At 45.3% G+C, this 27,705-nt stretch overlaps 1 long non-coding RNA gene across 1 annotated transcript; it reads right to left on the reverse strand.

Annotated features, from left to right (window-relative positions):
- On the reverse strand, positions 1-27,705 carry LOC130830292 (uncharacterized). The gene is made up of 5 exons (XR_009047774.1): positions 27,609-27,705; positions 24,957-25,064; positions 21,845-22,152; positions 19,458-19,498; positions 1-135 (listed from the first exon to the last, which is right to left on the reverse strand). It is a non-coding gene; the product is annotated as an uncharacterized LOC130830292 (long non-coding RNA).

Genomic DNA, 27,705 nt, shown 5'->3' on the forward strand with positions numbered 1-27,705 from the left:
CACCAGCTGCAAACACAATTTCTAAAGAGTGTACTCATAGTTACTTCTTGTGTCAATATATTCTTCCAGATGACTGAGACACAGCTGGTAAGACCAAATTAACCTATTTCAACTTGATGGCTGGATTCTGACACCCTGGGGGAGAAAAGTATATAAAGGAAAAAAACCATAGTTACCTGAACACAATAATATTTTCTCCTAGGAAACCTTCAGATTGTACAACCAAATATTTACTATAGAACAAAAGAACATAAGAATCACCATCCTTCCTTTATTCTAAGATACGTAGTTTGGATAGTCTGAAATTACGGCGTCTCAAAATCAATGTTTAATTTAATGTGGCTGTCTTTTCTCCACCACCCCAAGTGGGCTTTGACCTTGAGTCAGGAGACATCAAAAGCTGCAATTAAAACAATCGTGTGTCTTAAAACCAATGGCATTTTAGAAACAGGAAACATGAAGGGGTGACAAGACGTCTAGCCAGAAGAACACTAATTTGTTTCTACATCCGCAATACATAGTGAGCAGTATGATTTCAATATATTTGTTAAAAGCATGAATACCTCAATAAAATAGACACTTTTTTTATTAGAAAAAATTTCAGACATATACCAAAGTGTAGAGTGTATTGTAGTGAACGCTCATCACCCAGGGTCAGTATTTTCAACTCAGGCCAATCTTGTTTCCTCCTCCACTCCCTCCTCGCCCAGGATCATTTTGAAGCAAATCTCAGATGCCAGGACATTTCACCGGTAAATATACCTGTATATATTTGTAAACAACCAAGACTATCCTTTTAAAAAAAACAACGATGACAGCATCATCGCACTCCCTTAAAATCAGTACTAACTATTCCTGAATATCACCTAATATCCATATAATGTCTACATCGCCCCGATTACCCTATAAATAGTCTCTCTCCCTTTTCCTTTCGTGGTAGTTTATTTGCCTCGGGATGCAAACAAGGTCCATGCGTTTTTTCTGTTGGTTGTGTTGTTGTTGGAGCACCCAGGTCTTTTGTCTGGTTGAGTTCCCTGCAGTTTAGCTCTGTGGATGGCATCCCAGCGATGTTTAATATGCTTCCTTTTCTCCTCTATTTCTTATAAAGCAGTACTCAGAGTTGGAGGTTTGTGCAGACTTAGTTTGGGGTTTGTGGTACTTGCATCACAAGGTTCATCATGCCTGAGTATCTCTGTCTGTGGATGCCATGAGCTATGATGATTGTTGCTTAGGTCATAACCAGCACTTTTGAAATGACTGCCCCATTTACTAAACGTACCCCCCAAAATATACATAAAAAATCAAGAATCTGAGACGTTGGACTTGCTCCCGATCTCTCCTAAGTCCTGTTGGTTACTAGGCAGAGCAATTCCCTCGGCTTGGCCCAAAGAACAGTAGGCTCCAGGACAGCCGTCTACAGGGATGTGAGAGTCGTGCACCCAGGCAACCTCCCCTTAACAAAAACAGCATCCTACAAATTTGTGTTTTCATTTCAAAAAGAGAGGGAGAGGAAATGGGGACTGTAGGAATCATTATAAAATAATCATTATTATAGTTTTACGTGTACTGCTGGAATACTTAAATGTACACATAAAAATGCAGCATGAGATTTGCTCTAGCTCTTGCTCAAGGATCACGTGTTAAGACGTCACTGGTGCAGCATTTGTTACACATTTCCATTACTTTGAGTAGCACAAAGGGTTGTGACCTCAAGCAGCAGGTCTTCCCCTCTGTCTGAACAAGCTGTTTCTATATTGGTTGTAAGAGTCTGCATATGTCCCCTAGTTAATCAATCATATTATGTCCCGTTTGCCATGTGAAAACTCAGTCTGTGTCCACACAGAGCAACATGGAAAAGGGGATCTCACAGGCACTCTGGGAAACAGCCAGTGTACAGACAGACCTTCTGGAGACCTCAGTGGGGTCCAAGGCACTGCAGGGACCAGAGGAGCCGCCATCAGTGTGCCTCTGCGTGATCAGTTCCTTTTGGCTCTGTCCACCTCTCTTCCCCAGTGTAGACTAGCTTCACTATGCTTTACCCTGCATATCTCTGTGGGTGAAACAGGCATCTGAATGCCCAACACATCCAGCAACTGCTTTCAAACTTTTTGGCCAGGGTTTAATACATTTTCATCATAGAACTTCTCTGGTGGCTCAGTGGTTAAGAATCCACCTGCCAATATAGGGGACAGGGGTTCGATCCCTGGCCCAGGAAGATTCCACATGCCACAGAGCAACTAAGCCCATGTGCCACAACTACTAAGCCTGTGTGCTCTAGGGCCCGTGTACCACAACAGCTGAGCCCTCGGGCTGCAACTACTGAAGCCTGCGCACCTAGAGCCCATGCTCCACAAGAGAAGCCACTGCAGTGAGAAGCCCTCACACCGCAAGGAAAGAGGCCTACTCTTTCCCCACACGCCACAACTAGACAAAGCCCATGCACAGCAACAAAGACCCAATGCAGCCAATAAATAAATGAATAAATTTATTAAAAAAAATTTTTTTCATTATAACCAAGTACATACAGACATGCAAGTGTGGGGGTGAATGTATATGCTGATATATAGATATATAGATACACACACACACACAATCATTCCAACTAAATTTTCACCCACTGTCACCCTTACTCTGTGTGACATATTCTGATCCTTTCTTTTTTATTCTAATTTTTTATTTTTAAAAAATGCTGGTTATAACCCACCAAATTTATTTCAAAACCCGTTGATGAGTTGCAAATTTCATCTTGAAAACCATCCCCTACAGTGAAGGCAGAGATCAAAGGCATCAGAGTAAAGCTCTTGGAAGCTTGACTGATTCCAAATGTACGAATTAAGACGCTTAAGAGATGGGAGTACCATTACACCGTGAATTAGATCAGAAATTGGAGCCTGTTTATATTTTCATGTAATAGGACACTACTCGTTCCACCTTAGGTGACCAGACAGCCCTTCGGCTGTAGTTTGTGATCGGGTTAATGTGGGGAGAGTAAATCTGTCAGGGAAAGAGAGCCCAGCAACCCTGGGAGCCGCGCGGAAGCCCTGCCTCTCCTGTTGCTGCTGTAATAGACCTGCACTTCCAAACAGTGATCGTCTATCACATGACCCCAGTTCTATTTGTCTAGCTTGACAGGGCTCAGTGTGCATGCGGAAGCCACGAAGGGGAGAAAATATTCCCTCCAGCCTTCCCGCATGATGAATTCTTCCACCTCTACATAAAGCCCTGCTTGCCGGCCTTGTCTTTTTGGCTTTTTGAATGTCCCAATGATGACAAAAGAACTGGGCTGAAGAACAATAATGCTGTTGCTGCAGCCAACTCCTATTACCTTACATTTTTCACCTCTTTCCTCATAAGAACTCCCAGCGCTAGAGGGAAAAAAAAAGATGAGAGGAGAGGAAATCCCACACGGTATCAATAAATTTACCCTTGGGATTAAGTCACTTTCCCAGATGGTGTTTTCACAGCATAAATGTTTTATGCATTTCTGCTTAGATTTTAAGATCTTTGGATAGAAATCAAATTTCCCTCCAGCTTTTACCCAGCACCACGCCCTAACACGCAAACACACGCACATGCACGCACACATGTGTGCACACATGCACACGTGTGTACACACACACAGAAAGTGATTTCTATGTCAGAGTTAATTTCCCATTTACCAGGAGCACAGAGCTCTTTCTACAGAATATGATCAACTTAGAGGTGTTGGTGTATGAGTTTAATAATGTTTTTGGTAACTAGAAAGGAGGAAATAACCCATGAGTCATGAAAAACCTGAAAAGATTATTCTGATGTTTGTTTATCTTGAACTAAATTTGCAGGGAAAGAAAATCACTCTGGCAGTTAAAACTGCACACTTACGTTCTTTTGTATGAATTAATTATACTTAACTGCCCTGTAATGTCCTGATTAATTATTTCCTGTTCCAGTCGGTTGATTGTGCATTTTTGATACGAAACTTGCATCATGATGAGAATCTTGGACCTATTCCGCATCTTGCTCGGGGCTCCCGTAGAGCTGATCTAAACACTAGCTTCAAAGGAAGCCGGCATCTTCATCAGCGCCCTAGGAGGGCTGTGTCGTAGCACTGGCAGTGACAGTGCAACTGTATTTTGGGCCCAGGGCATGGAATCAACACGTACGCGTGGGCAGCAATGAGCTGGAGCTCTGAAGGCTGCACTGTGTGTGAGAAGCGTAGCCCTCACCATGCACAAGCACTGGGTGCCTTGCCTCCCACAAGCAGCCTCTCTGGGGTGATGGGGCTCTAGACAGGAGGGCGGACGTGACCAGGTAGGTCCTGGAGACAGGAGGAGCTGAGTGTATCCGTTTCTCGTTGCAGCTGTAACAAATTTCTACAAACTGAGTGATGTAATTGCACATCACTTATTATCTTAGAGTTTTATATTTCAGAAATCCTAAAATCAAGATGTCAGCAGGACTGTGTTTCTTCTACGTGCTCTAGGGCACAATCTGTGGCCTTGCCTTCTCGGCTTCTAGAGGCTGCCACGTTCCATGGCTTGTGTCTCCTTCTCCATTCAAAGCCAACAGAGTAGCATCTGCCAATCTCTCTCTTTCTCTGACCTCTTGCTTCAGTCATTGCACCTCTTTCTCTCACTTTCCTGCTTCCCTGTTTTTCTTATAAGAACCTTTGTGATTATATTGGGTTCAGATAATCCACAACAATCTCCCCATCTCAGGATTCTCAACCATGTCCATCCCTTGTGACATATTCACAGGTTCCAGAGATTAGGAAGTGGATGTCTTTGAGGGGCCCTTATTCTGACTTTCACACTAAGTATCCAGACTGAAAAAAAAAAAAGCCAGTGTAAGTCAGGCCCAAGCCGCCCCAGTGGCAGGGGCAGTGTTTAGCTAGGCCTGCACCAGGCACCAGGGAGAGGGTAGACAGAGCAGAAGTCAAGAGGTGTGAGATCTAATCTTGGCTTCAATTATTTTCCAAGGTCACCTTGCTTTTTACCCAATTAAAGGTTGATTTGATTCAGTTTGTCCTAAAACCATTCATGTAGCTATTACTACAATGGCCCAAGATGTCAAATAAGCCTGTACACATGGACTAAGGACAGAGGAAACGTAGCATGAAGGACCTGAACACTGGGAGTGCTCCTAGAGTGAGTGACTGACATCAACAGCACGGTTGATTATATAAAGGGATGCAGTAAGTGGGTTAATCCCAAGCTACAGTTAGCATTTACACATTTAAAGGAAGACTGTGAGACTCAAGAAGGTTAATAAGCTTTGCAGCAGAGGGGTGCAATGAGGTCAAGCGCTCACCTCGCCCTTTTCCCCTGACAGACCCACTGAGCCTGTCCCCAACAAGAGATGGACACATCAGACACAGAGCCTTAGGTCCTGATGTCCTCAGGTCGTGTAACTAACTGCTCTTTCCTCTGATTCCAGGCTTGCCATGAAACCCTGGGATAATTGGGCTTTCCAGGGAGCCCCCCACGCAGGGAGAGGACGAGCTGTCAATCTCGGGTCCACTTGACAGATTGACTCTGCTTCTCATAGAAAATTAACACACCGGTGTGCGGGCTTGAATATATTAATGCCTTGGGAGTTTAGTTAGCATGAGTCAGCACCTCAGAGCTGTCCATCTCGGGTCTGCGTGACAGATATATACTTTAACTTCTCGTGAAAAGTAGCAAACAGCTATGCTGGTTTATATTTATTAATGCCTTATGAGTTTCTTTAGGATGAGTGAGGGGTCAGATCAGGAGTCCCTCCCCACACCTGCTCCCTGATCCCTTCTGTATGTCCCAACCCTCCTTCTGAGCGATGCCCTTGCCCATCTGCCCCCCTCCCGGACCCATTCACACAGAGCACACCGTGCAAGGTGCCCTTGGAGCTGGGCAACCCTGCAGCTCTGCCCTGAGTCATCCCCGAGCACCCTTCAGGGCTTCGCTTACGTGCTGCTTCTTTTAAAGCCTTCCGTAACCCCTCAGGGTTCTTCAGGCCTCCCTGCTTTATGCTCTAAGAATCCTGCACGTTCCTTTCTTGCCCTCTTCACCCTCATTTGACATCTCTCCTACCACGAAAGGAACCAGGGGTGTCTTACTCACTCTTAGATGCCCAGTGCCTGGCACAAAGTAGGTATTCAATAAATATTTATTGAACCAATGAAAAAAATCAGACGCTGTCCTGACCACCCCTCATGCCTCTTTTTCAACCACTGAAGAGTGGAAAACAGATGCTAACACACCAAAAGATCCAAGAGTAGATATTATAAATTAAGGGAAAGGTCACATTCAAGATAAGACCAAGAATGCCTTTGTGGAGCTAACCGGAGGCTGTCTTCCCGGGAGCAATGGAGAGACAGCCCATTAGGACAGACTGTGACAGGACAATGCTGCTGCGGTGACAGGGCAGCAATGAGGTGTCTCTAACAAACAGCCAGACATTTCTATTTGAATATCCTGACATTACTGCAACTCAACGGGGCCCAGAGCAAGCTCGCAGTCTTTTTAATCTCCACGACTTCCAAGCGTTCTTACTTCTGGGTGTTTCCTGGGATCTTAACTTTGGAGTTAAGATTTCTGTCTCTTTATAGTTCATGCCAATTGATAAAGCAACAACTTACACAGGTTTCTCATATTACTGCTGCCTGAATTCCAAGCCCCATCCTGTCCCACACATGAGCAACTGCAAAAGCATCTTGAGCTGCCTTCCAGTTTCTTTTTTTTTTTTTTTCTGCCTTCCAGTTTCTAATCTCTCACTTTTTCTTACTTAAACTGTGTCTTAAACACTTTTCTTCAAAAAACAAACACCCCCCTCCCCACCCCACCCCACCCCACCCCACCCCCCTTTTTTTTTTTTGGCTGCATCACGTGGCATATGGGATCTTAGTTCCCCAGCCAGGGACTGAACCCATGCCCCACGAAGTGGAAGCTCAGAGTCTTAACCACTGGGCAGAGGGACGTCCCAATGCCACGTTTATAATCTCAACTCCTCCCTTTCCTGAAACCCCTCCGAAGGCCCCGTGACACCACACTCTCAGCAGACAGGTCTCGACGGCCCCGCACCGCTGCCCGATTGTATCCACCCTTTCATACCCTATCCCTGACCCTCTTAACTATTCCTAAGCCACTTCTCCTCCCTCCTACAGGGAAGGCAAATCCTACCCCTCTCCCTCTACATGCCCAGACCCCTCCTGCCTGCTGTCCAGGCTGGACTGTCTCCCCTTCTCTTTCTCCTGTTTGACCCCATCTATTCTTCACAGCCCAGCTTAAGTGCCAGGGCTTTCATATAAAATCCCTTAATTGTCTCAGCCCACATCAGGAGACTCACGGAGGCAGACCGGACGTTGACAGGATTTAGACTTCAGAGGGTAGCCGCTCTTTGCAGCTCAGGAAATTGAGGCGGATGGAACCTGACCTAACTAACTCCCTTTCTGAAGCTGTCCCTTTTCCTTACGGTTCACCACGGCACTTAGTCATCAGCCCCCCTGTGTTCTCACTGCTTCCCGTGTTCTGGGTCAGGCAGGCTGGCTCCAGGAGGACAAGGGAATCTATTAGGCTTCTTCTGTCACAGCCTCAACATCTCACTCGGTGACAGGTTTAAAAGATTCTCAATAAATACTCCTGTTGAAAGAAACCCAGAGAAAGTGGGTCATGGCGAGTATAAGGAAATGAAAGCACAGGAGAAAGAATTTGGCTGTGGGTAATTCCAAGCATTGCCAGGTGACAAGGGGGCCTAACTCCAGTGACCCCTCCCAATTTTCAACCATCAGGTAACCTGGTCCAACATGACTCCTACAGAGCTGACCCCTCGGCCGTTGGCGGAGCTGATGGCTGGAGGCTATTTGCTGATCACACTCCTTCAGCTGGACAGTGTAGTGGGTTGAATAATGGCCCGGCCAAGAAGGGATGTCCACCTCCTAAACCCATGGTTATGACCTTTTTCAGAAAAGTGTCTTTACAGATGTAATTAAGTTAAGGATCATGATATGAGATCATTCTAGATTACAAAGGTAGCCCCTAAATCCAATGACAAGTGTCCATACAAAGGACAGAAGAGCTGACAAGACAGAGATAAGAAGTCCATGTGGAAACAGAAGCACAGATTAGAGCTACACAGACACAAGCCTGGAGCCACCAGCAGCTGGAAGGGGAATGGATGGATGGATCCTCCCTAGAACCTTCAGAGGGAGTGTGGTCCTGCTGACACCTTGGTTTCAGACTTCTGGCCTCCAAAACTGTGAGAGAATAAATTTCTATTGTTTTAAGCCAATCAGTTCCTGAGAATTTGTTTCAGCAGACTTAGGACACTAATATAGACAGCAAGTGTTTACTTGAAGAAGGACCTGGGAAGCACATCTGTCTCTTCTGCACTGTCCACAAAAACGTTCAGGGAGCAATGAAGCATTAACAGGTCTGGGTAACTCGATGGGATGGGTGTTGGAAGAGTATTCCCAGGGTACAGCGTGCACCCAGAGGAGAAGCTCTTGTCCAGTAGGTGCTGGAATGGGGGTGGAGCAAGAGAAAAGGGGTAAAGCGTAACAAGGTAAAGGAAGATATTCAAGGAAGTCTTCTGGAAGGAGGAGACCCTGAAGTGAGCCTTGAAGAATGAGGAGTTAGCTGGGTGAGGGGTTTGGAGTTGCTGTCACGCAGGTGGCAGAGCACAGAAGTCACTGTTAACAGAGAACCAAGTGTACGATAAGGAGGCCAGAAGTCTAGGTAGGGGGTCAGGTCTCTGAGGGCTTTGCAGACCACAGTAAGAAGCATGGACCTTTCCCTTAGAGGCCATTGTCAGCTGGGGCTGTACCAGCGCATGTCTGATGATGTGTATGTACATTTCTTGGTTGTTACTGTAAGGGAGGAAAACTCTTCCCTTCTTCCCTTATAGGTTCTTTGCTGGCCTAATAATGAAATTGACATAAGATGGATTAACAGGAAGAAAAACAAATTTAATTGCATATGTATGTACAATAGCTCATAAAAATGTGAGACTCAAAGAAGTGACCAAAGCAGGCAGCTTTTGTATCTTTTAGACAAAGAAACAATAATTTGGTGAAGAATTGACAAGACAAAGGGATTAGGGCTTGTGGTAGTGAATTAGTAAAGAAGTAGCAAGTTTTGTTTATATGGCCTTCTCGGCCCTAAATTTCCTATCTCTGGTTTTGATAAAGATAACTTTCTTCCTTCTGGTCCAGGGAGGGTACATTTCACACGGGAGATTTATTTCCTGCTTTCAGGGGAACAGAAGAGGGTCAGAGAGTCCTTCCTGAACTGGCTGTTTCCTAAGTAAATTTAATTCAATTAATCAATATGTCAAAATGAGGAATTTTGTGATGGTATGTTCTGCTCCCCCTGAAATGGAACTGACCCTGTGGAATCCTCCCAGGTACAAATCCTCTCTGTGTTCCCTGTTTCTTGTTTGTAAGAAATAGGCTTCATTCAGCCTCCTTGACCTTCCCAGAGTTCCAAAGGACAGATTCAAACACTGGCTCATCAGGGAAAGGAGGGAATGCAGAAACAAAGGAGGAGCAGGCTTCCTAGGTGGCACAGTGATTAAGAATCCACCTGCCAATACAGGAGACATGGGTTTGATCCCTGCTCCAGGAAGATCCCACATGCCGCGGAGCAACTAAGACCATGTGCCACAACTATTGAGCCCATGTGCCACAACTACTGAAGCCCACGTGTCTAGCACCCATGCTCTGCAACAAGAGAAGCCACGGCAATGAGGAGCCTGCGCACCACAACAAAGAGTAGTCCCCTCTCACCACAACTAGAGAAAGCCCGCATGCAGCAACAAAGACCCAACACAGCCAATAAAAATTAATTAATTAATTAATTAATTTTTTTAAAAAAGAGAGAGAAAAGAAACAAAGGAGGAGCAGTCAAGAAACAACAGTGCAGCCGTGGGATAGGGTCCTGGTTCCTCCTCAAGGAATATATATATATATAACAAAATACCTTTGAGTTCTTCTGCAGGAACTAAGGCCCCCACTCAGGTGGAGGATGGTAACTTCAGCCTGAGTGCAAGATTCCTGGAACACCACCCTGCGACCTCACCACCAACCAATCAGAAGGAAGTCTGCACACAGTGGAAGATAATGAAGACTCTGACTTCCTCCTCAGATGATTCTCCCTTTAAAAACGTTCATGGATGAGCAGAATCTTCGGAGTTGGTTTTTGGACATGAGTCTGCCATCTCCCCAGGTTGCCAGCCTTCTGAATAAAGCAACTCTCCATTCCTACCAGCACTTGTCTCTTGAGTATTGGCTTTCAAGACTTAAACAGCTGAACCTGAGTTTATTAATACTCCTCATCACAAAGAGATTTTCTACTAGCATTTAGTAGCTTGTATACAGGGATACTTAATGTCCTGCAGTGTGAATGGACAGTACAGCCCAATGAAAACTTTCTTGTCCCTCCCAAACTTTCAAAAAAGCCCCACCCTGTTGAGAAAAACTGCTGGTGATGATAGGAAATCACTGAAGGGGTTTAAAGAGGGAAGTGACAAAATTGGGAATTGCAGACAGATGGTTGTGATGCAATGGGACTGTAAGATTCACAAAGACAGAAGTAAAGTCTTGAGAAAAATTAGGAGACCATGGTTCAAATACAGCAAAGGTGTGAAAAAGATAAAGGGAGCCAGCAGGGGAGAGAGGGATGGCAGGAGGAAAGAGAGTGGGGAGGGGGTTGGGGGACATTTAGATAAAAAAATGCAGGAATTCGTATTTGAATAAGAGATTTCTAGTACAGAGGTGCCACTAACAGATATTAAGAATGAACAAAAGCGTTACCAGATCATAATTCAATTTGGGACTTATTGATACTGAGTTGCCTACGGAATAGCTAAGCAGAAATGCCCATTAGGCAATTGAAATCTACTAACATTCAAAGGATGGTGTGAACATTGTAATCTCTAAGGAGAGTATTTTCAAACAGACTAGCAGAAGGTGTTTTCCATAAACGGACAATTCAAAGACTAGTAATTTTCTAGTCTCACCCTAAATGGATTGGGTGCTTATAATTTAGTGCCATTTCACAAGAATGTGGGTTTTTTTTAAATAAAGGGCAAAAGAAACTCTTGACCTTCAAATGAAGGGCTTTGTTTGCACTCAGATTAGTTTACAAAGCAAGATAATTGCTCAGGTGCTCAAGGTTCTGCCTCTTGGATAACAAGGAACTAGATTGTTCTTGCAAAACAAAGTCAACAAAACACAAAGCATTAGAGTGTTTAGACAATTAAGACTGGAGTGAATGTTGACTCTTGGCCTTTAAAAGAAGAATCTAGCCCAAAGAAGGTGGTGTTTCATTTTCAAAATATTTTTCTTCATTGTGCTACCTAGAATACTTGAGATATTTCTATTGTCTTATGTCTGATTGTAAAAATAACTTCAGTATCTTTTTTCAGTTTGTGGGGCTAAAATTTCTAGTACTATTCATTTTCTTTAGCTATTTCAGGTCCATGAGAGCTCCCATGAGTTCTAAGAACCCATTCTCACTTCTCAATTTGGTAACTTTATATAAAACCCATGAAGGCAGGGATCAAATATGCCTGGTGTGCTGGCTGTTGGTGATTCACCACTGAATCACCAACAGCCAGCACACTACCGTGCACATAGTAGGCAGGACCCTGTGGGGCTCTCCCGGATACAAAAGTCTTTCTGTATCCCCCATTTCTTGTTTGTAGGGAAAAGGCTTCAGTTTTCCAGACCTTCCCTGAATTAAACAGTTGCTAATTAGGGAAGTGAGGTAATGCAGAAACAAAGGAAAAGCAGTCAAGAAACAATACTACAGCAATAAAAAGTCCTAGTTCCTCCTCAAGGGATAAACATAACAATCTAATGCATATCTCTGAGTTCCTCTACAGGAACTAAGGCCCCCACCCAGGTGGAGGACAGAAACTTCAGGTTGAGCACAAGCACATAGACCCCAGACTAGTTGGAACCAGAAGGCTGATGCTTGAGATTCTTGGAATTTCACCCTGTTACTTCATCACAAACCAATCAGAAGAAAGTCATACAACCTGCAGCCCTCCCTCCAAATTTTGCGTTTAAAAACGCTTCCCTGGGGACTTCCTAGGTGGCACAGTGGTTAATAATCTGCCTGCCGAAGAGGGCAGACAGCAGTATCAAGCAGTATCAGCAGTATTTCATCTTGTGAAACTGAAAGCCACAGCCACAGAAAGATAGAGAAAATGAAAAAGCAGAGGAGTTTGTACCAAATGAAGGGACAAGATAAAACCCCAGAAAAACAACTAAATGAAGAGGAGATAGGCACCCTTACAGAAAAAGAATTCAGAATAATGATGGTGAAGATGATCCAGGACTTTGAAAAAAGATTGGATGCAAAGATCGAAAAGTTTACCAAAGACCTAGAAGAATTAAAGAGCAAACAAACAGAGATATGCAACACAACAACTAAAATAAAAAATACACTACAAGGAACCAATAGCAGATTAACTGAGGCAGAAGGGCGAATAAGTGACCTGGAAGACAGAATGGTGATAATCACTGATGCAGAAAAGAATAAAGAAAAAAGAATGAAAAGAACTAAGGACAGCCTAAGAGACCTCTGGGACAATGTTAAACGCACCAACATTCGCATTACAGGGGTCCCAGAAGGAGAAGAGAGAGAGAGAAAGGACCTGAGAAAATATTGGAAGAGATTATAGTTGAAAACTTCCCTAACATGGGAAAGGAAATAGCTACCCAAGTCCAGGAAGCACAGAGAGTCCCAGGCAGGATAAACCCAAGGAGAAACACGCCAAGACATATAGTAGTCAAATTGACAAAAATTAAACACAGAGAAAAGTTATTAAAAGCAACAAGGGAAAAACGACAAATAACATACAAGGGAACTCCCATCAGGTTAACAGCTGATTTCTCAGCAGAAACTCTGCAAGCCAGAAGGGAGTGGCATGATATATTTCAAGTGATGAAAGGGAAGAACCTACAACCAAGAATACTCTACCCAGCAAGGATCTTATTCAGATTCGATGGAGAAATCAAAAGCTTTACAGACAAGCAACAGCTAAGAGAATTCAACACCACCAAACCAGCCTTACAACAAACACTAAAGGAACTTCTCTAAGTGGGAAACATGAGAAGAAAAGGACCTACAGAAACAAAAACAAAACAATTAAGAACATGGTAATAGGAGCATACATCTTGATAATTACCTTGAATGTAAATGGACTAAATGCACCAACCAAAAGACACAGACTGGCTGAATGGATACAAAATCAAGACCCATATATATGCTGTTTACAAGACACTCACTTCAGACCTAGGGACACACACATACTGAAAGTGAGGGGATGGAAAAAGATATTCCATGCAAATGAAAATCAAAAGAAAGCTGGAGTAGCAATACTCATATCAGATAAAATAGACTTTAAAATAAAAAATGTTACAAGAGACAAGAAAGGACATTACATAAAGATCAAGGGATCCATCCAAGAAGAGGAGATAACAATTATAAATATAGATGCACCCAATATAGGAGCACCTCAATACCTAAGGCAAATGCTAATAACTATGAAAGAGGAAATGCAAGGCAGAAATAGAGACACAGATGTAGAGAACAAACATATGGACACCAAGTGGGGAAAGTGGGGAGGGTTGGGGGGGGGATGAATTGGGAGATTGGGATACCAAATTGTACACTCTAAATACATGCTGTTCATTGTCTGTTAACTGTATCTCAATAAAAGTTCTTAAAAAAAAAAAAAAAAAAAGAATCTGCCTGCCAATGCAGGAGACACAGGTTTGAGCCCTGCTCCAGGAAGATCCCACATGCCATGGAGCAACTAAGCCCATGTGCCACAACTATTGAGCCTGCACTCTGGAGCCCATGAGCCACAAACTATTGAGCTTGTGTGCCACAACTACTGAAGCCCACATGCCTAGAGCCTGTGCTCTGCAACAACAGAAGCCACTGCAATGAGGAGCCTGAGCACCACAATGAAGAGTAGCCCCCACTCTCCACAACTAGAGAAAGCCCATGTGCAGCATCAAAGACCTAACACAGCCAATAAATAAATAAATAAATAAGAAAAACAAAACAAAACAAAAAACAAACAAACATAAAACCTCTTCCCTGAAGTCTATGAGGGAATGAGGGTCTTTTGAGGACAAGTAACCCATTCTCCTTGCTTGGACTTTACAATAAAACTTTCTCTCTCCAAACTCCTAAGTTTTGATTTGTTTGGCCTCTGTGTGTTGGGTACAGAACTTGAGTTTGACAACAGGCACCCAATAAGTAATTGATTTCTAAAAAATGCTTTCATTCCAGCAAGTGAGAGATATGGGTGTTAAACAATTAACTACAGCAGTAAATCCTGAATAGCTTTTTGATGAAGTCTTCCAAGGGGAAAAACAGGTTGCTATGAGAAGGGACAGCTTATAGGATTGATCTATTCTGGGGAGAGGAAGGCTGAGGAAGAACTATTTGAACAAAGATCTAAAGGCTAAAACAAGGAGCTGTTAACACAGGAAGCAGGAGGAATAGAGGCAGTGGATGGTTAAGTGCTACGATGGCTAGTACAGATGAGTGATGTAAATAGGAGATTAGGAAGGAGAAAGAGACCAGGCTCTGTCAGCCTCAATTTCCTGAGCTGTAAAGAGGAACTGCACTCTGAAGTCTAAGCCCTTTCCCTATGTGGGTTAAAATTATCAAGAAAAAGTTGCATGAAGACCTTGAACTGAATCTGGGTTGTGAAGATAGATCAGGCTTAAAAAGATGGGTGGGAGGGAAGAGAAGGGTAGAAACACTTAGATGGTAGAAATACTCTGAGCAAAATCACAGGAGCAGGAAGGAGCATGGACCTTCTGGATAGAGAGGGATACAATTTGCCTGTCCACTAAGGGGAGGAGGAGAAATTTAGGAATAAAGGAAGAGAAAGATATATGGTAGAAACTGTTAGGCCAAATCATTTACTGAGCCAGGAATGGATGATCTCATATAATCTCATAAAGTTCTCTGAGATCAGGACTGTACTCTTATTGTCCTAATTTTACAACTGAGAACATTGAGGCACAGAGAAATAAAAGAACATATCCAAAGACATGTGACAATGGAGTGGTGGGACCAGGAATGCCACGTTGGCAATCCCACTCCCCAGCAACCCCTGGGGGTACAGGGCAGGGGGCACAGATAACCTGTGCAGTGCATTTCTTATCACAGTTCCCAAAAGGTACCTTCCAGCATGACTTAGGTTTTTATCTCCTTTCTCCCCAGTAAGTTTATAAGCCCTGTGAGCACAAGAAGAAAGACTCTATTGAGTTTCTTATAATTTGTTGTAGTTCTAAAGCCTGGACAAGGACTCAACCCTACATTTTTGACTGGAGAGAAATCTCTCATACACTTGTGCCTTCCCTACGAAGTGAAACCAAGCATGACCCTAGGGGACTCCCAGGCATGGAAGCCTTTCTGTGTCCCCCATTTCAGGTTTGTAGGGAATAGTCTTCAGCCTCCAATACCTTCCCTGAGTTCCAAAGGGTAGATTCAACAGTTGCTAACCAGGGAAGGGAGGGGATATTGAGACAGGGGAGGAGCAGTCAAGAAACACTAGTGCAGCCTTGAGGCAGGGTCTGGTTCTGCCTCCAGGGATACATATAACAATATCTTTGAGCATTTCTGCAGAACTAAAACCCCTAGCAAATGGAAAATATTACCTACTTGATGAAGCAGTCTTCATTCCAGAGAGAAGGTCACTGTTTGATAACAACTAGAACAAGAGAAGTTCATCAGGAAACCTCCTGAGGCCAGATGAATGGCATGCAGGACCTACACACACCCCAATCCTTATCAGCAACCCTGCCTATGAACCATTGCTATAAAACTCCTCACCAAATCCCCCCAAGTTTAGGGACACACAATTTTGAGGGCATGAGCCTGCTCTGTCCCCCTTTGCCTGGCAAAGCAATGAAGCTATTCTTCTCTACTTCACCCAGAACTCTGTCTCTGAGATGTGGTCAGGCATGGGTGCACAGAGGCTACATCAGAAGGATGGCCTTCTGTCCACATGCCTCTGCTGGCCTGGCCAGGAGTGGACACCTGAGTCAAGGTCGGCCTAGGACCTTTAGATTAATTATGGTTGGGGCTCTTCCCAACAAAAATGATCTCTGCTAGGTAGTATCCATTTTGACCTATCAGACTCTCTCTTGTGTAGGGTCTGAAAATGAGTTAGAGAAAATAATCAGTTGCAGCAAGACAGAGGCCAGATGACATACAGAAAGAAGAGAGTCAGCAGAAACTATAAATCAGAATAAGCAGAGTAGGGTCAATAAGAAGTCAAAGAAGGAGAGGTTGAAAAAGGTAGTAACTGAGTTGCCTAATAGAACATACTAGGAAGGGCTGTCATCATCTTAAACTTCTTGATAATTATTAAAAAAAAAAAAAAAAAAAAAAAAAGAAGGCCTCCGCACTTTCATTTTGTACTGGGCCCTGCAAATTATGATAATGAAGGTGATCACAATGATGACAGTGATTACTATTTAAAAAAAGAAAAAGAAACAGAGCTGGGGGCTTGGGCAGACTTGAAATTGAGGGGCACTAACATTGTCGCCTCTATCCCCTCCATCCTCAGTTCTCCATCCTCCAGTTCTCCAATCATGGCTCCTGTAGGATTCTGTCCACTGCCTCCAAGGTAGTCTGCTTAGAACACAAGCCACACCACTCCATTTAAAACCCTTCAGTGTCTCCCAACACCTTTAAGTCAATGTCGCGTAAAATCATGAACTTGATACTCTCCAGTTCAATTATCCTTGTCTCAGAAACAAGTCAAGGACAAGCTTGGAGCAATTCCATTGGAGCAACCTCTATGAGAGACACCAAAATACAACCGGGCACCAATTGTTATCTCTGCATGTTTTGGGGACCTTTAAGACCTTCGGGAGTATGGGCAGGGGAATGATGACCCTCAAGAGCGGTGGGGAGAGGATGAGACCCCCAAAGGGTATGCTGGAGGGAAAAGAGCTGATGGCTAGAACGAGATCTGAGCTCAGTTGGGAGGCACAATACGAAGTAGGAAGATGCTAGTTACCATAGAACCTCTGCATGGCTGAGTTGTCTGTGATGCCTGAGGTCAGAGCTAAATTAGGATGGTGAAATAAATGAGCACAGCTTCCTCTTATGCCCTTTTCCCAGGCAGCGCTTAGCCTCTCATGTAAACAAATGTTGAGTAAATATTTAAAGAACAAAGCTTTAAAAGCTGCCAAGTTATTGGATTGCAAGTCTGGATGTGTTTCAGTCCAGCCATGCACACCCCTTGCTCCTCTTTCTCTGCCGGCTGGCTCTCTCTCTCTCTCTCTCTCTCTCCATGCCACCCTTTTCTCAGTTCTTGGAAAAAGTTTCCTCAGTGGCTTCTCAGAAGCTCTTTTCTCTGCCTAGAAAGTGCTTTCTTTTGGCATTTGTGGTCCAATCAGCTGTGGGCAGGATGGCAGGTTCAGATGGACAGAAAGGGTTGTAGGGATGGCAGGTACAAGGTAAAATAAACTTCTTTCCAATTCCAAAAAGAAGCCTCCAGAACTACAAAGTAATATAAGAAATATGATGGAATCTGGGTTCTTGCTCGGAGGCATATATGTGGACCGCAAGATTCCCAGCGATGGAGATAATATCTCCTGGGTTTATCACTGCTCTTCTGTTCCCAGTGGCAGCTAAGCACACAGACTGAAGAATTTGATCCCCATGTTGGATTCCTGACCTCACCACTCAATGTTTATGTGTCCCCGGGCATGATTTGGTTTAGTTTTTGTTTCTTTTCCTTTGTTATTTTTTCTTTTTTTACAAAATTCATCTCTGTGCCTGGTTCCTCTGTAAAGTTAGGATAATAGTAGTACAATATTTACTTTAGAGCTGATAAGATTAAATGAGATAATTCATCACCCAGGACCATACTTGCATAAAACATTTTAATTATTAATGGTGTCTAACACCTGGCATTCTTTTGGACCACTCAACTCAATAAGTACTTCACAGCAGTTCCTCGCATTGAATTGAATGCTAAGTCCCAATAGGATCCTATCACTATAACCTACCTCTCTCTAACCTCATTCCCTCCCTTAACAGAACTATGTGAAGTCAAGATAAGAATGAAAGGAATACTCCAACTTCTCCATTCTTAGATCCCATAAAATATTTTGAAATGCAAACAGAAGCAGAGTGTTTTCTGATGGAACATTCTATTGTATTTTCCTGAAATGGTCTAAAAATATTCATCCACTATATTTAGTAAAAGAAGTCCAGTTTGCAAAGCAGGTGAACGATATTATGAAGTTCTCTGTTGAGCAGAAAAGTGTCAGTTCGTGGGAATTTATTGCCTGCAGTTCACGAGGCCCCAGGGTCATGATGTTGGCATTTAAACGTTCGCAAGAATAGCGCTGAGAGCAAAGTTGACATCTGTGAGAATGAGTGGGCCCCGGTGCTGCCTTTTTGTTCTTCCAGAAAGATCATAGAATATTAATCAGAACTACTCCTAATTCTTCCTCAGCGGCTGCCAAATCAGTCTGAACACACCATCCTTCTGTCCTCTATGTGGTCTATATGGTGATAAAGGAGTGAATTTTAATAGGGTCCTTCCTTCCTTCCTCCCTCCCTCCCGTCCTTCCTTTTCCCTTTCCTTTATTAATTCACTCAAGAATATGTAAGGCCGTCGACCAAGGAGAAGACCATAAACTGTATTGATCTGGTACTTACCCTTGTGAATCTCACAGTCTAGCGAGGAAAGTAAACATTGAATGTTAATAAACTAGAAGTGGCCATGATGTGAGAAGATATTGGACCCAGCCTGGTCTGGAAGGTGAGAGGAAGCCTCCTGGAAGAAACAGCTTTCCTCCCAGATCTGAAAGATGAGCAGCCAGGAGAAACGACTAGGAAGAGAGGGGTGCAGAGGTCAGTAGGGCAGTAGAGAGGGCCATGGGGCCCTGCAGAGCTGGAGGGCACGAGGTCCCCACAGCCTAAACTGCAGCTGTTCTGGAGACTCTCCTGGCCCCTCGCTCCTATGTGTCTGTTCCGGGAGTGACTCTGCTTTCAGGTGAAATCAGAGGCCACCTCCTGGTGTGATGTGAGGGGATGTCACGCCCCTCCCTGGCTTGGTAAGGATCAGTGATCACCTCCAGCTTGCACACGTGGAGGTCTCATCTTCGAGAGGCAGAGAAGTTTGCCCCAGACTCAATGCTCCAAGAGGTCGAGCTGGAGTTGAAGCCCAGGACTTGTATCTCTAAAATATGTGCCTATCCCACAACAGTAAGGTAACTCCCAGAGGCCTTCTAGGGTCAATCTTCACCCCGCCCCCACCCAAAAAAAAGACCGTCTTCACCCTGACACCTGAAATTCCTCCACCAGAGAGAGGTTAATACCTTAGAACAAACTGTGCTTCCTTCCTCACGCCCCTCTTTCACAAACAAACATGGAGCAAGCTTTGGAATGTTGAAAAATGCTCACGATAAAGAAAAAGGGACCACCTCTTAAAGCTGTCCTTACCATCTAAATCACGAATACTTCCGTATATTGAGTTCTTTTACCTGTTAAACAAATACATAATAGAAAAATTTTTAATTTTTTTTAAAAAGCAAATACTCCTTAGGAGAGGTAACCTACTAAATCAGTAACACTGAAGAGTGTAATGTGTTTACGGGGAAATTTTCATTCTAACAAGAGAAATGAGGGCACCACACAAATTATGGGCTCCCACCAAAGCTTGAGACACAGAGGCAGAGATTATGGTGCTAAATATAACTGTCATGTACTTCAGGATTTTACCTTGTGCCAACTCTTCTAAGTTATTACAGACTATTCTGCACTCCCCAAGCCTAGCTTACATTTCCACTGGACATTAGCTCCAAGTCTTCTCTCTGGGTGGAATATCGTCTAACCCCTTGATATAGATTTTACCTCTTCCAGGAAAACCTTTGCAGACCTCCCTAGTCAGAAATGATCTATGCCCCTTGTTTTTCCCATACTGTGTGGCGATATCTCTACTATTAAGCCTTTATTGCATTATTACTTATCCTGTGGTTAGGTAGGCATTCACCTGTCTCCGCTTCTAAGCTGGGAATACTAAGAAATCACAGCTCATTAATCTGTGCATCTCCCACAGGGTCCAGCTTAATGCTGTGTACACAGTAGGGGCTTAATACATGTTTAAAGACTTGAAAGGAAAATATGTTCTTTCAAGCTTGAGTAAACCTTTAGTAGGAATTTCTCTATAAATGTCTGTAATGAAGAGTTTTTCAGCTTGAGCCATTTGCAGGATTGCTTTGGCCCTGATGAATTTTCTTTGATAGGAAAAAGAAAGTAACCCAAATGTTCTTTCCTATGATAAGAGTCATAATTTCAAGAGACAGAGCTGTTCATAGGCAAACACTTTGAATTCTGTACTATGTTCTGAGCCAATTAGAAGCAATTGGGTTTATGAATTTTTTATTTTCCTGATTGATTTTCTATTTAGTTTCTCCTGAATAAGTACTTAAAAATCTTTCCTTAACATCACCCTTTACGTTGATTTCTAGCCTTAGAGAACTCACCTTTCAGCAATTATAGAGGCCCTTCACACTTTTTTTTTTTTTGCATTCCCCTTCTCGTAGTTTATTGAAATCCTCTCCAGATAAAAACCTTGAAATCATTAAGCAGATCACTGTTCAGAGCATTAATTCTTCTATTTTTCTCCTTAAAGGAGATGACTGGTGGACAGCTCAGAATAGCAATGAAGTATGGTATTTATCTATAATACCACTTCCATGATGAATAACTAATTTATTCAAAATCCCATTACTCAGAACATTTCAATCATGGTAGAATGAGGTCTCTGATTTGGGTCCTGGTTAGTTTAGAAATGGCCTCCTTCCCTGGGGACACTGAGATCTGCTAAGCCCACCTGGTGATGGGGACTAAATGTGAAAACCCCAACACTGGGAATGTGAGCAAGAGCTTCTTAACCCCTGGCTCAAAATAGCCTGCAAAGTCTAGGGCCTTGCCTACCTTCATTTTCTCCAGGATTTCAGCCCTTGTTCCAAGTATTTTCTCCCTGCCCTAAACACTGCCACAGCTGTCCTGATGGCTTTGGCATCTACACAGAATTGGACTTCATCAGCACTCAGAGCTGTTTTAAGCATGAAGTGCTCAGACTCTAGGAACCCCCTCCTGGACCACAACCTTGAAGCTCCAAGAAGCCATGTTCTTAAACCTCATCACAGCATCCACCATTGCTTCCTAACTCATAGAGGAAGAACTGTGGGTCCCAGTGCTGGCTGGCCCTTGGAGAGCAGCCTGCTCGGGGATTTTAGCCCAGGAACCCTTTCCTCAAATGAAATCATACATGGATGCCTCATGAGAAAGAACAGAAGGAAAAGAGCTGCTCAGACTGAAACGGGTGTATAGGCCCCAATCGCTCATCATGTCTGTGCTGTGGTTTTACAGATCACAGAATGGATGTCTAAACACATAGCATTTTGAATAAATTAGGTTCGTTGCCCCAGGCTTTTATCCTTATCTGTGATGCAGAGCCTCAGCCCCCAGCAAACTCCTCCTTCACAGGCACCTCTTCCCCTAATAATCTTGGAAGGCTCCAGAGAGTTTCCCTGAGTTGCTCATGTATGAAATCATTCAGTTCCCCGCGTGTGTCTGCTGTGCTGTCTCTGCTCTGTTCCCCTCTCTCCCTGCCCCTGCTGCCCTCCTGGATCCCACGCCGGATGCTCCCAAATCCCACAGCCACCGCGGCCGCCTTTGCTGGACGCGGCCAGCGCCGTCTGCAGGCACCGCTCAGCTAGTGCAGTGGACGTGGGGAGACCCTGAGGCTGACCGGCCTCCTTTATGCATTCCTTCTGCTAAAAGGGTACCCATGCAAGCTCGTTTCTTAGAGAATCACTCACAAAAATAGCCTTTTCGTGTTTTCTCACAGACGTCTTTCTCCCAGGACCTGAATATTGAGTCAGTAGAAGGCTGGGATGAAGACCCATCTGTGTTACTGAGAACTAGAGCTTGGTCTTGGGTCTGGTTAATCGGCTGGGTTCTGCCCTCTGGGATGAGTTCCCATCTGCAGGCTCTTCAACTTCTCAGGCAAATCGTTTCTTCCGGCAGTCCGCTAGGTGGGCAGACTCCCAGCGGTGGCTGAGGCTTAGACATAAGCAGGGCCATCTCCTCTGGCCCCATCTCTGGACTTCCATCTCATCACCCCTGGCTTTAAACACACAGTAGAAAAAAACGTTGTAAGTAACTCAATTTAAACGGATTGATTTTTACCAGAAGGAGATATCAGGGAATTTTAAGAGAAGATGAGTTACTGTAGGTAAAAATTTGAAAATTGTATTTATCATGGCTATGCATCAATGAGACTGATACTTGAGTCATTAATTTAAAATTTTGATCAAGCAAACCAATAATTATGCAGCATCTGAAGAGAGCAAAGGATAAAGCTGGTTTCTCAAAAATGTGGGAAACACACACACACACTTCCTTGAGCCAGAGAGAAAAGGAGGGACCTTTCCCATTCCCATTTTCTCCTTTTAGGATTGCTTTAAGGCTTTGCAGCTTGTGAAATAATAAGAAATATATATATATAGGTCTCTGCCCCACCCCCGCCTCCACCCCCTACCCTCTCAACCCAACCCCACCCCTGTTCCTGACTCAGAGCCCCTGAAGCTCTTCAGTGTTTAAGTGATGAGAGCATTAGGAGCATCTTTTGTTCTAACGAGGAGACTGGGCGGGGTCCCAGAAGGACACTGGTCACCAGAAAGGCCCAGCCATCATTAGAAGCTTGGAATCCTCAGCCCCTCCCTCCAATCTCCAGAGAGGGGCGATGGGCTGGAAATGGAGTTAATAACTGATATGCCAACAGGATGAAGCCCCCATAAAAAGCTCAAAATATGGTGTTCGGGGAGCTTGCAGGTTGGTGAACACATCCATGTACTGGGAGGGTGATGCACCCCAACTCCATGGGAACAGAAGTTCCTATGCTCTGGACTCTCCCACACATCTTGTCCTGTATCTCTCTCCACCTGGCTGTTCATCCAAGTCATTTACCATATCCTTGAATAAATCCTGGTAAGCATAAGTAATTGTTTCCTGAGTTCTGTGAGCTATTTGTGAAGATACTGAATCCAAGGGGGAAGAGGAGGAGGTCATGGGAAACTTCAGTTTGTAGCAAGTTGGAAGGAAGTTGTGGGTAACATGGGGACCTACTTGTGATGGGCATCTTAGGGGGACCTGACGCTCTCTCCAGGTTGATAGTGTCAGAGTTGAGTTAAATCGTAGGACACCCAGCTGGGGTCACAGAATTGCTTGGTGTGGGGAAAACGCCCACATCTGGGGTCAGAAGTGTGGTGAGTGTGGTAGTGTGTGGGTAAAGGAGAAACCAAGGAGGAGGACTGGAGGTTTTTTCAACACACAGCTCAAAATGTGGTGCACAGACCAGCTATTCCAGCATCACTGGGGAGCTTTATTAGAAATGCAGAGTCTAAGCCCTCACTCCAGGGCTGCTGAGCGGGAATCTGCATCTTAGCACGGCAGGAGATTCTTTCACACTTGAGAGCTCTGAAGCACCGTTCTAGATATTAGCAACGACTTACGTATACAGAAAATATGTCTCAGATCCTTCCAGAGGAAGAATGAAGTCGTGGGGAACTCAAAGAGGACTAAACAGAGAAGTGTTTAAGAGGAATCCTGGGAATATTGGGGGGGTGGGTATGTCATACTTCTGTTTTGCCAAAGATTGGCTCTGGGCACCAGCCTTGATAGTTGAAGCCAAGAGAAACATCACCCAAGTGTCTGGTTTCAAATAGGAACTGCGAGGTTTTCTGCAACTCCAGTGCCAGGCTGAGATCAGGAGCGGACCAGGACGCCAGGGTCCACACTCCTGACAGATTTCAGTCCCAGAAGAATTGTGCAAGGAGAGAGAACTGGCTTGGCAAGAATAAGACACGTTCACTGTTGCTTTCCCCTTGAATGGAATCAGCGGATGCTTTGTTTTAAGATTAATTTCCAGCCCCTGACGGCACTGTTCAAGACGCGAAGGTGGGGAGAGAAAATCCTCCCTTTGGTAGGTGACAGCCATACAACGCAAGCTTCTTTCTGTTTCAAGGGCCTTGTGCTAAGGCAGTCGGAGAGCTGCAGACTAGGAGGTAAGTGCGTGGCTTCCAGAACAATGCTTTCTTATTTGCAGACGATGGGTGAAGGTCAGTGGAACGTCTGAAAGTGAGACACATCTCTCTTCTGGGCGCTTCCATTGCTAGGCATGCTGTCCTAATGATGAATTTCTCCCTGGGGACGCAGCAGATAATGGCATTGCAGGAAGAGGGGCGATACCTGCACAGGTGGCCTTCGCTGCGCTTTGTCTGGCTCGTGCTGCACTGTGTCCCGTCAGAGAGAGACGTGCAGCCGCACACTCGCCCTGTGCTCACACCCTGCTCTGGATATGAACCCTGCCCTGGATTCTTCTCTCTTCCTCTCGGAAAATCAGTATTGGTGACTCCAGAAATCCAGGGCTTGCAGCCAGGATTTTTTTTTCTTTTCACGTGGAAAATGAGGAACCGGTTTATTGAACAGCTAAAGGGGGCAGAAAGAGCGGACTGGGCGACAGTTGTCACACACCGAGCAGGAAAGGTGACGCCGTTCCAAGGGTCCCCCTGCAGGCAGCACAGGCTTGCTCCAGGCTGGGGTGGAGCGGTGGGCGCGGTGGACGTTTTAGACAAGGTAGCAGCTGCCGCCTTTCCCCTCCACCCTGCTCCTGGGTGAAGATGCCTTGGCGCCTTCTTTCCTTCTCTTACTCACGGCCTACTTGGTCCCATCGCATCTGCTTTCTTCCCTCTGACTCACGGCTGGACCCCCAGCTTCTGGAGCTGGCGTCCTTCTGAGCCAAAAGCATGGGCCCAGCGTGGGGGCGGACCAAAAGCCCCAACCTCAACACACACAGGGCCTCCGCTTGAGCAAACGGCCACGTGTGACAACGCAGAATTAGAAGTGGAGTCGGGGCAACGCACCACTCACCACTCTCAGAGCTCTGGAGAGAGGCCACCATGAATCACGCCGTCCACATCCATCAGGCACTGCTCATGTGGCCACAGCTGATAGTCACAGAAGCACAGCCAGGGTCTCCTGATAAATCAAATCCAACAGTTCTATGATAAGGATGACACAGGTGAATGGAGGACAAAAGTGTACAGTCTTAACTGTGTGTCCACAAAATTAAAAAAGTGGAGGAGGGAAATGACTGCTGACTGCCAGCCAAGTGCCAGGGACTGACTTCCTTCCTTCCTCTCTCTCCCTCTCTCATCTCTCTCTCTCTCTGTATATAATCTTACTAAAGCTCCTCCATGGCCCTGTGTGGAAGGAAGTTAGTATTATCACTATGTTCAGCTGAGGAAACTGAAACTCAGAGAGGTTAAGAAATGTGCCCAAGGTCATGCAGTTTTGCGATAGTAAAGCTAGTGCAGAAATTCAGGTCTAGGAGAGAGGCAGAAATAATTAGACTAGAGAGGAAGATATATAGTAAGGAACTAAGTCAGGAGCATAGAGAAGATGAAAAGGGAAAGAAGAAAAAAGGTAGGGAAAAGAGAATTAGAGGAAAAGGCCAGGAGTAGAAAGCAAACTGCCTTCACAAACGAGTTCCTGCACTGGGCTCCCAGCTTTGCCACGTGCAGGCTGGTTGACGTGGGACAAGTCCTCTCACCACGACCTCTTCACCTGTGCAACGAGGTCAAGGCTAGCCAGCCAGCTGTGCCGCTGGTTTGTTTTCAGGATCAAATAAGTCTCTGCGGGAAGTTCTGCATAACTGGACGTGCAATACAAATGGAAGCTCTTCAGATGGCACTTAGAGGATGGACGAGACGCGGGAGGCCAGGCCCCCAGGATAAAGTGAACAAGAACAACCACCAGGTGGTGAGCAGAGCCGTGAGGAGCCCCGGCCTCCGATGTGGGGCCAACTTGGATGACAATCCGCACGTCTTGCTTCACCCAGAATCGACCCCCAGCGTAGAGGTGAGCATGCTGACCCAGGTGCGTGCTCTGGGTGGAGACAGACGCTCACCTCCCCACTGGGGTTTCAGACAGGGGAAACCACTTCTCCCAGACCTGCGTGGGAATCAACAGTAATCTCCCCCTTCCTTCCGGGGCCAGGAGCATGTCACTGAGTGGTCGTCATTGACGGCAGCCTGGGAAGACAGCGAGAGGTGAAAATGCGGTGAATGTTTGGGGGGGCGGGGGATGGGTGGAGATCTGGGAGAAAGGAAACAGGAAGTGTGAATGCCAATCCCACGCGAGGGAGTCATGTGACTAGATTCAGACATCGAGGCGGGGCTCCTGAGAGGCTTTTTAGGGAACTAAGATGCGGAAAGAAGACACCGAGGGCAATACGTGCACTGGAGAACCTTCTCTTGCTTTATGTTGTGTAGAGCAGAAGGGCAGAAAGGAGAAAGGTTAATTTGAGCTGTTTCTTTGAGGTGAGGACCATAACGGGAGTTTTGACTCGGGAGGCCCGGGAAGCTCCTGGGGGTGCTCCCTGGCCTGTCTGAGTCTATTAACTCTATCCAACCAAAGATAACCACAGGGCTGTATTGGTGAGTATCCACCTGTTTGACACGTGCCTCAAGGTTTCTGACTTTCTTCTGTAGTGCTGACAGAAAGGTACTGGAGGGAGATGCTGCAGGATGAAGGAGAAAGGCCCGGATCCCAGGATATGCTCCCGAGAGGTGGAAGCAGAAAGCTCCTCTTTGCTTTTTCCTTGCTTCTCTGGGAGGGAGGTGACATGGGCTGAATGGTGCCCCCAAAAGATGTGACCACATCCTCATTGGTGGAACCTGTCAACATTACCTTACACAGGGATCGGGTCCCTGTGGAGAGGTTTAAGTTAAGGGCCTTGAGAGGAGAGATCGTCCTGGATTATCCGGGTGGGCCCTAACTGCCATCACAAGTCGCCTTAAAAGAGTGAGGCAGAGGGAGAGTAAACGGACGCACAGAAGAGAGGTCAGTGGGAAGACGGAGGTAGAGCCTAGAGCCCGGTGACCTTATGAGACGGAAGGTGCAAGAGGTGAGGAAGGATTCACCCCTGGGGCCTCTGGAGGGAGCTGACACCTCGATTTCAGACTTCTGGCCTCCGGACCTGTGAGACAATACACGTCCATTGTCTTACGTCATCCCGTTTGTGGTAATTTATTACAGCAGCCACGGGGGACTAATGCAAGTTGCAATGGAAAAAGTTATCCAGCAGCAGAAACACCTCCTAGTCTTCTGACTTCCCTCTTCAGGGAAGGTCCAGGACTGGTCCATGTGCCAGAACAAAACAGCAGTGCGTTTGACCAGCACCCACTCTGTGCCGACCACCGTGCCGAGTTTCAGAGGAAGGGTGCCCACACAGGCGCACTCGCCACAGGGGTGCTGGCCAAGAACAGGGGACAGTGGGCAGAGGTGAATGTCCCCCTCCCGGGGATGAGGGATGGAACATAAAGCCAGAGGTGTGCATCCAGGGTCTCATCAAATCCCCAGCAGGCCTGTGAGTTGGAAATGGGAGCTCAGAGTTCAGCCCGAGAGAAGAGTTGCTCGGACCTGGGTTTGAATCCCAGCTCCCCCGTTCAGTGACCATGTGACCTGTCTCCCCTGACTCTAGTTTCTTTTTATCTGTAAAACAGACATTATGACACCTACCTACAGGCTTGTTGGTGTGCGTTCGAGAGCCCCTCACAGAGCCCTCTGCTTCCTGAACAGCCTGGTGAGTGGTTCTTGCTGTTATCGCTCAGAATCC

Source organism: Hippopotamus amphibius, chromosome 10 (assembly GCF_030028045.1).
Source record: "Hippopotamus amphibius kiboko isolate mHipAmp2 chromosome 10, mHipAmp2.hap2, whole genome shotgun sequence".
Lineage (NCBI taxonomy): Eukaryota > Metazoa > Chordata > Mammalia > Artiodactyla > Hippopotamidae > Hippopotamus > Hippopotamus amphibius.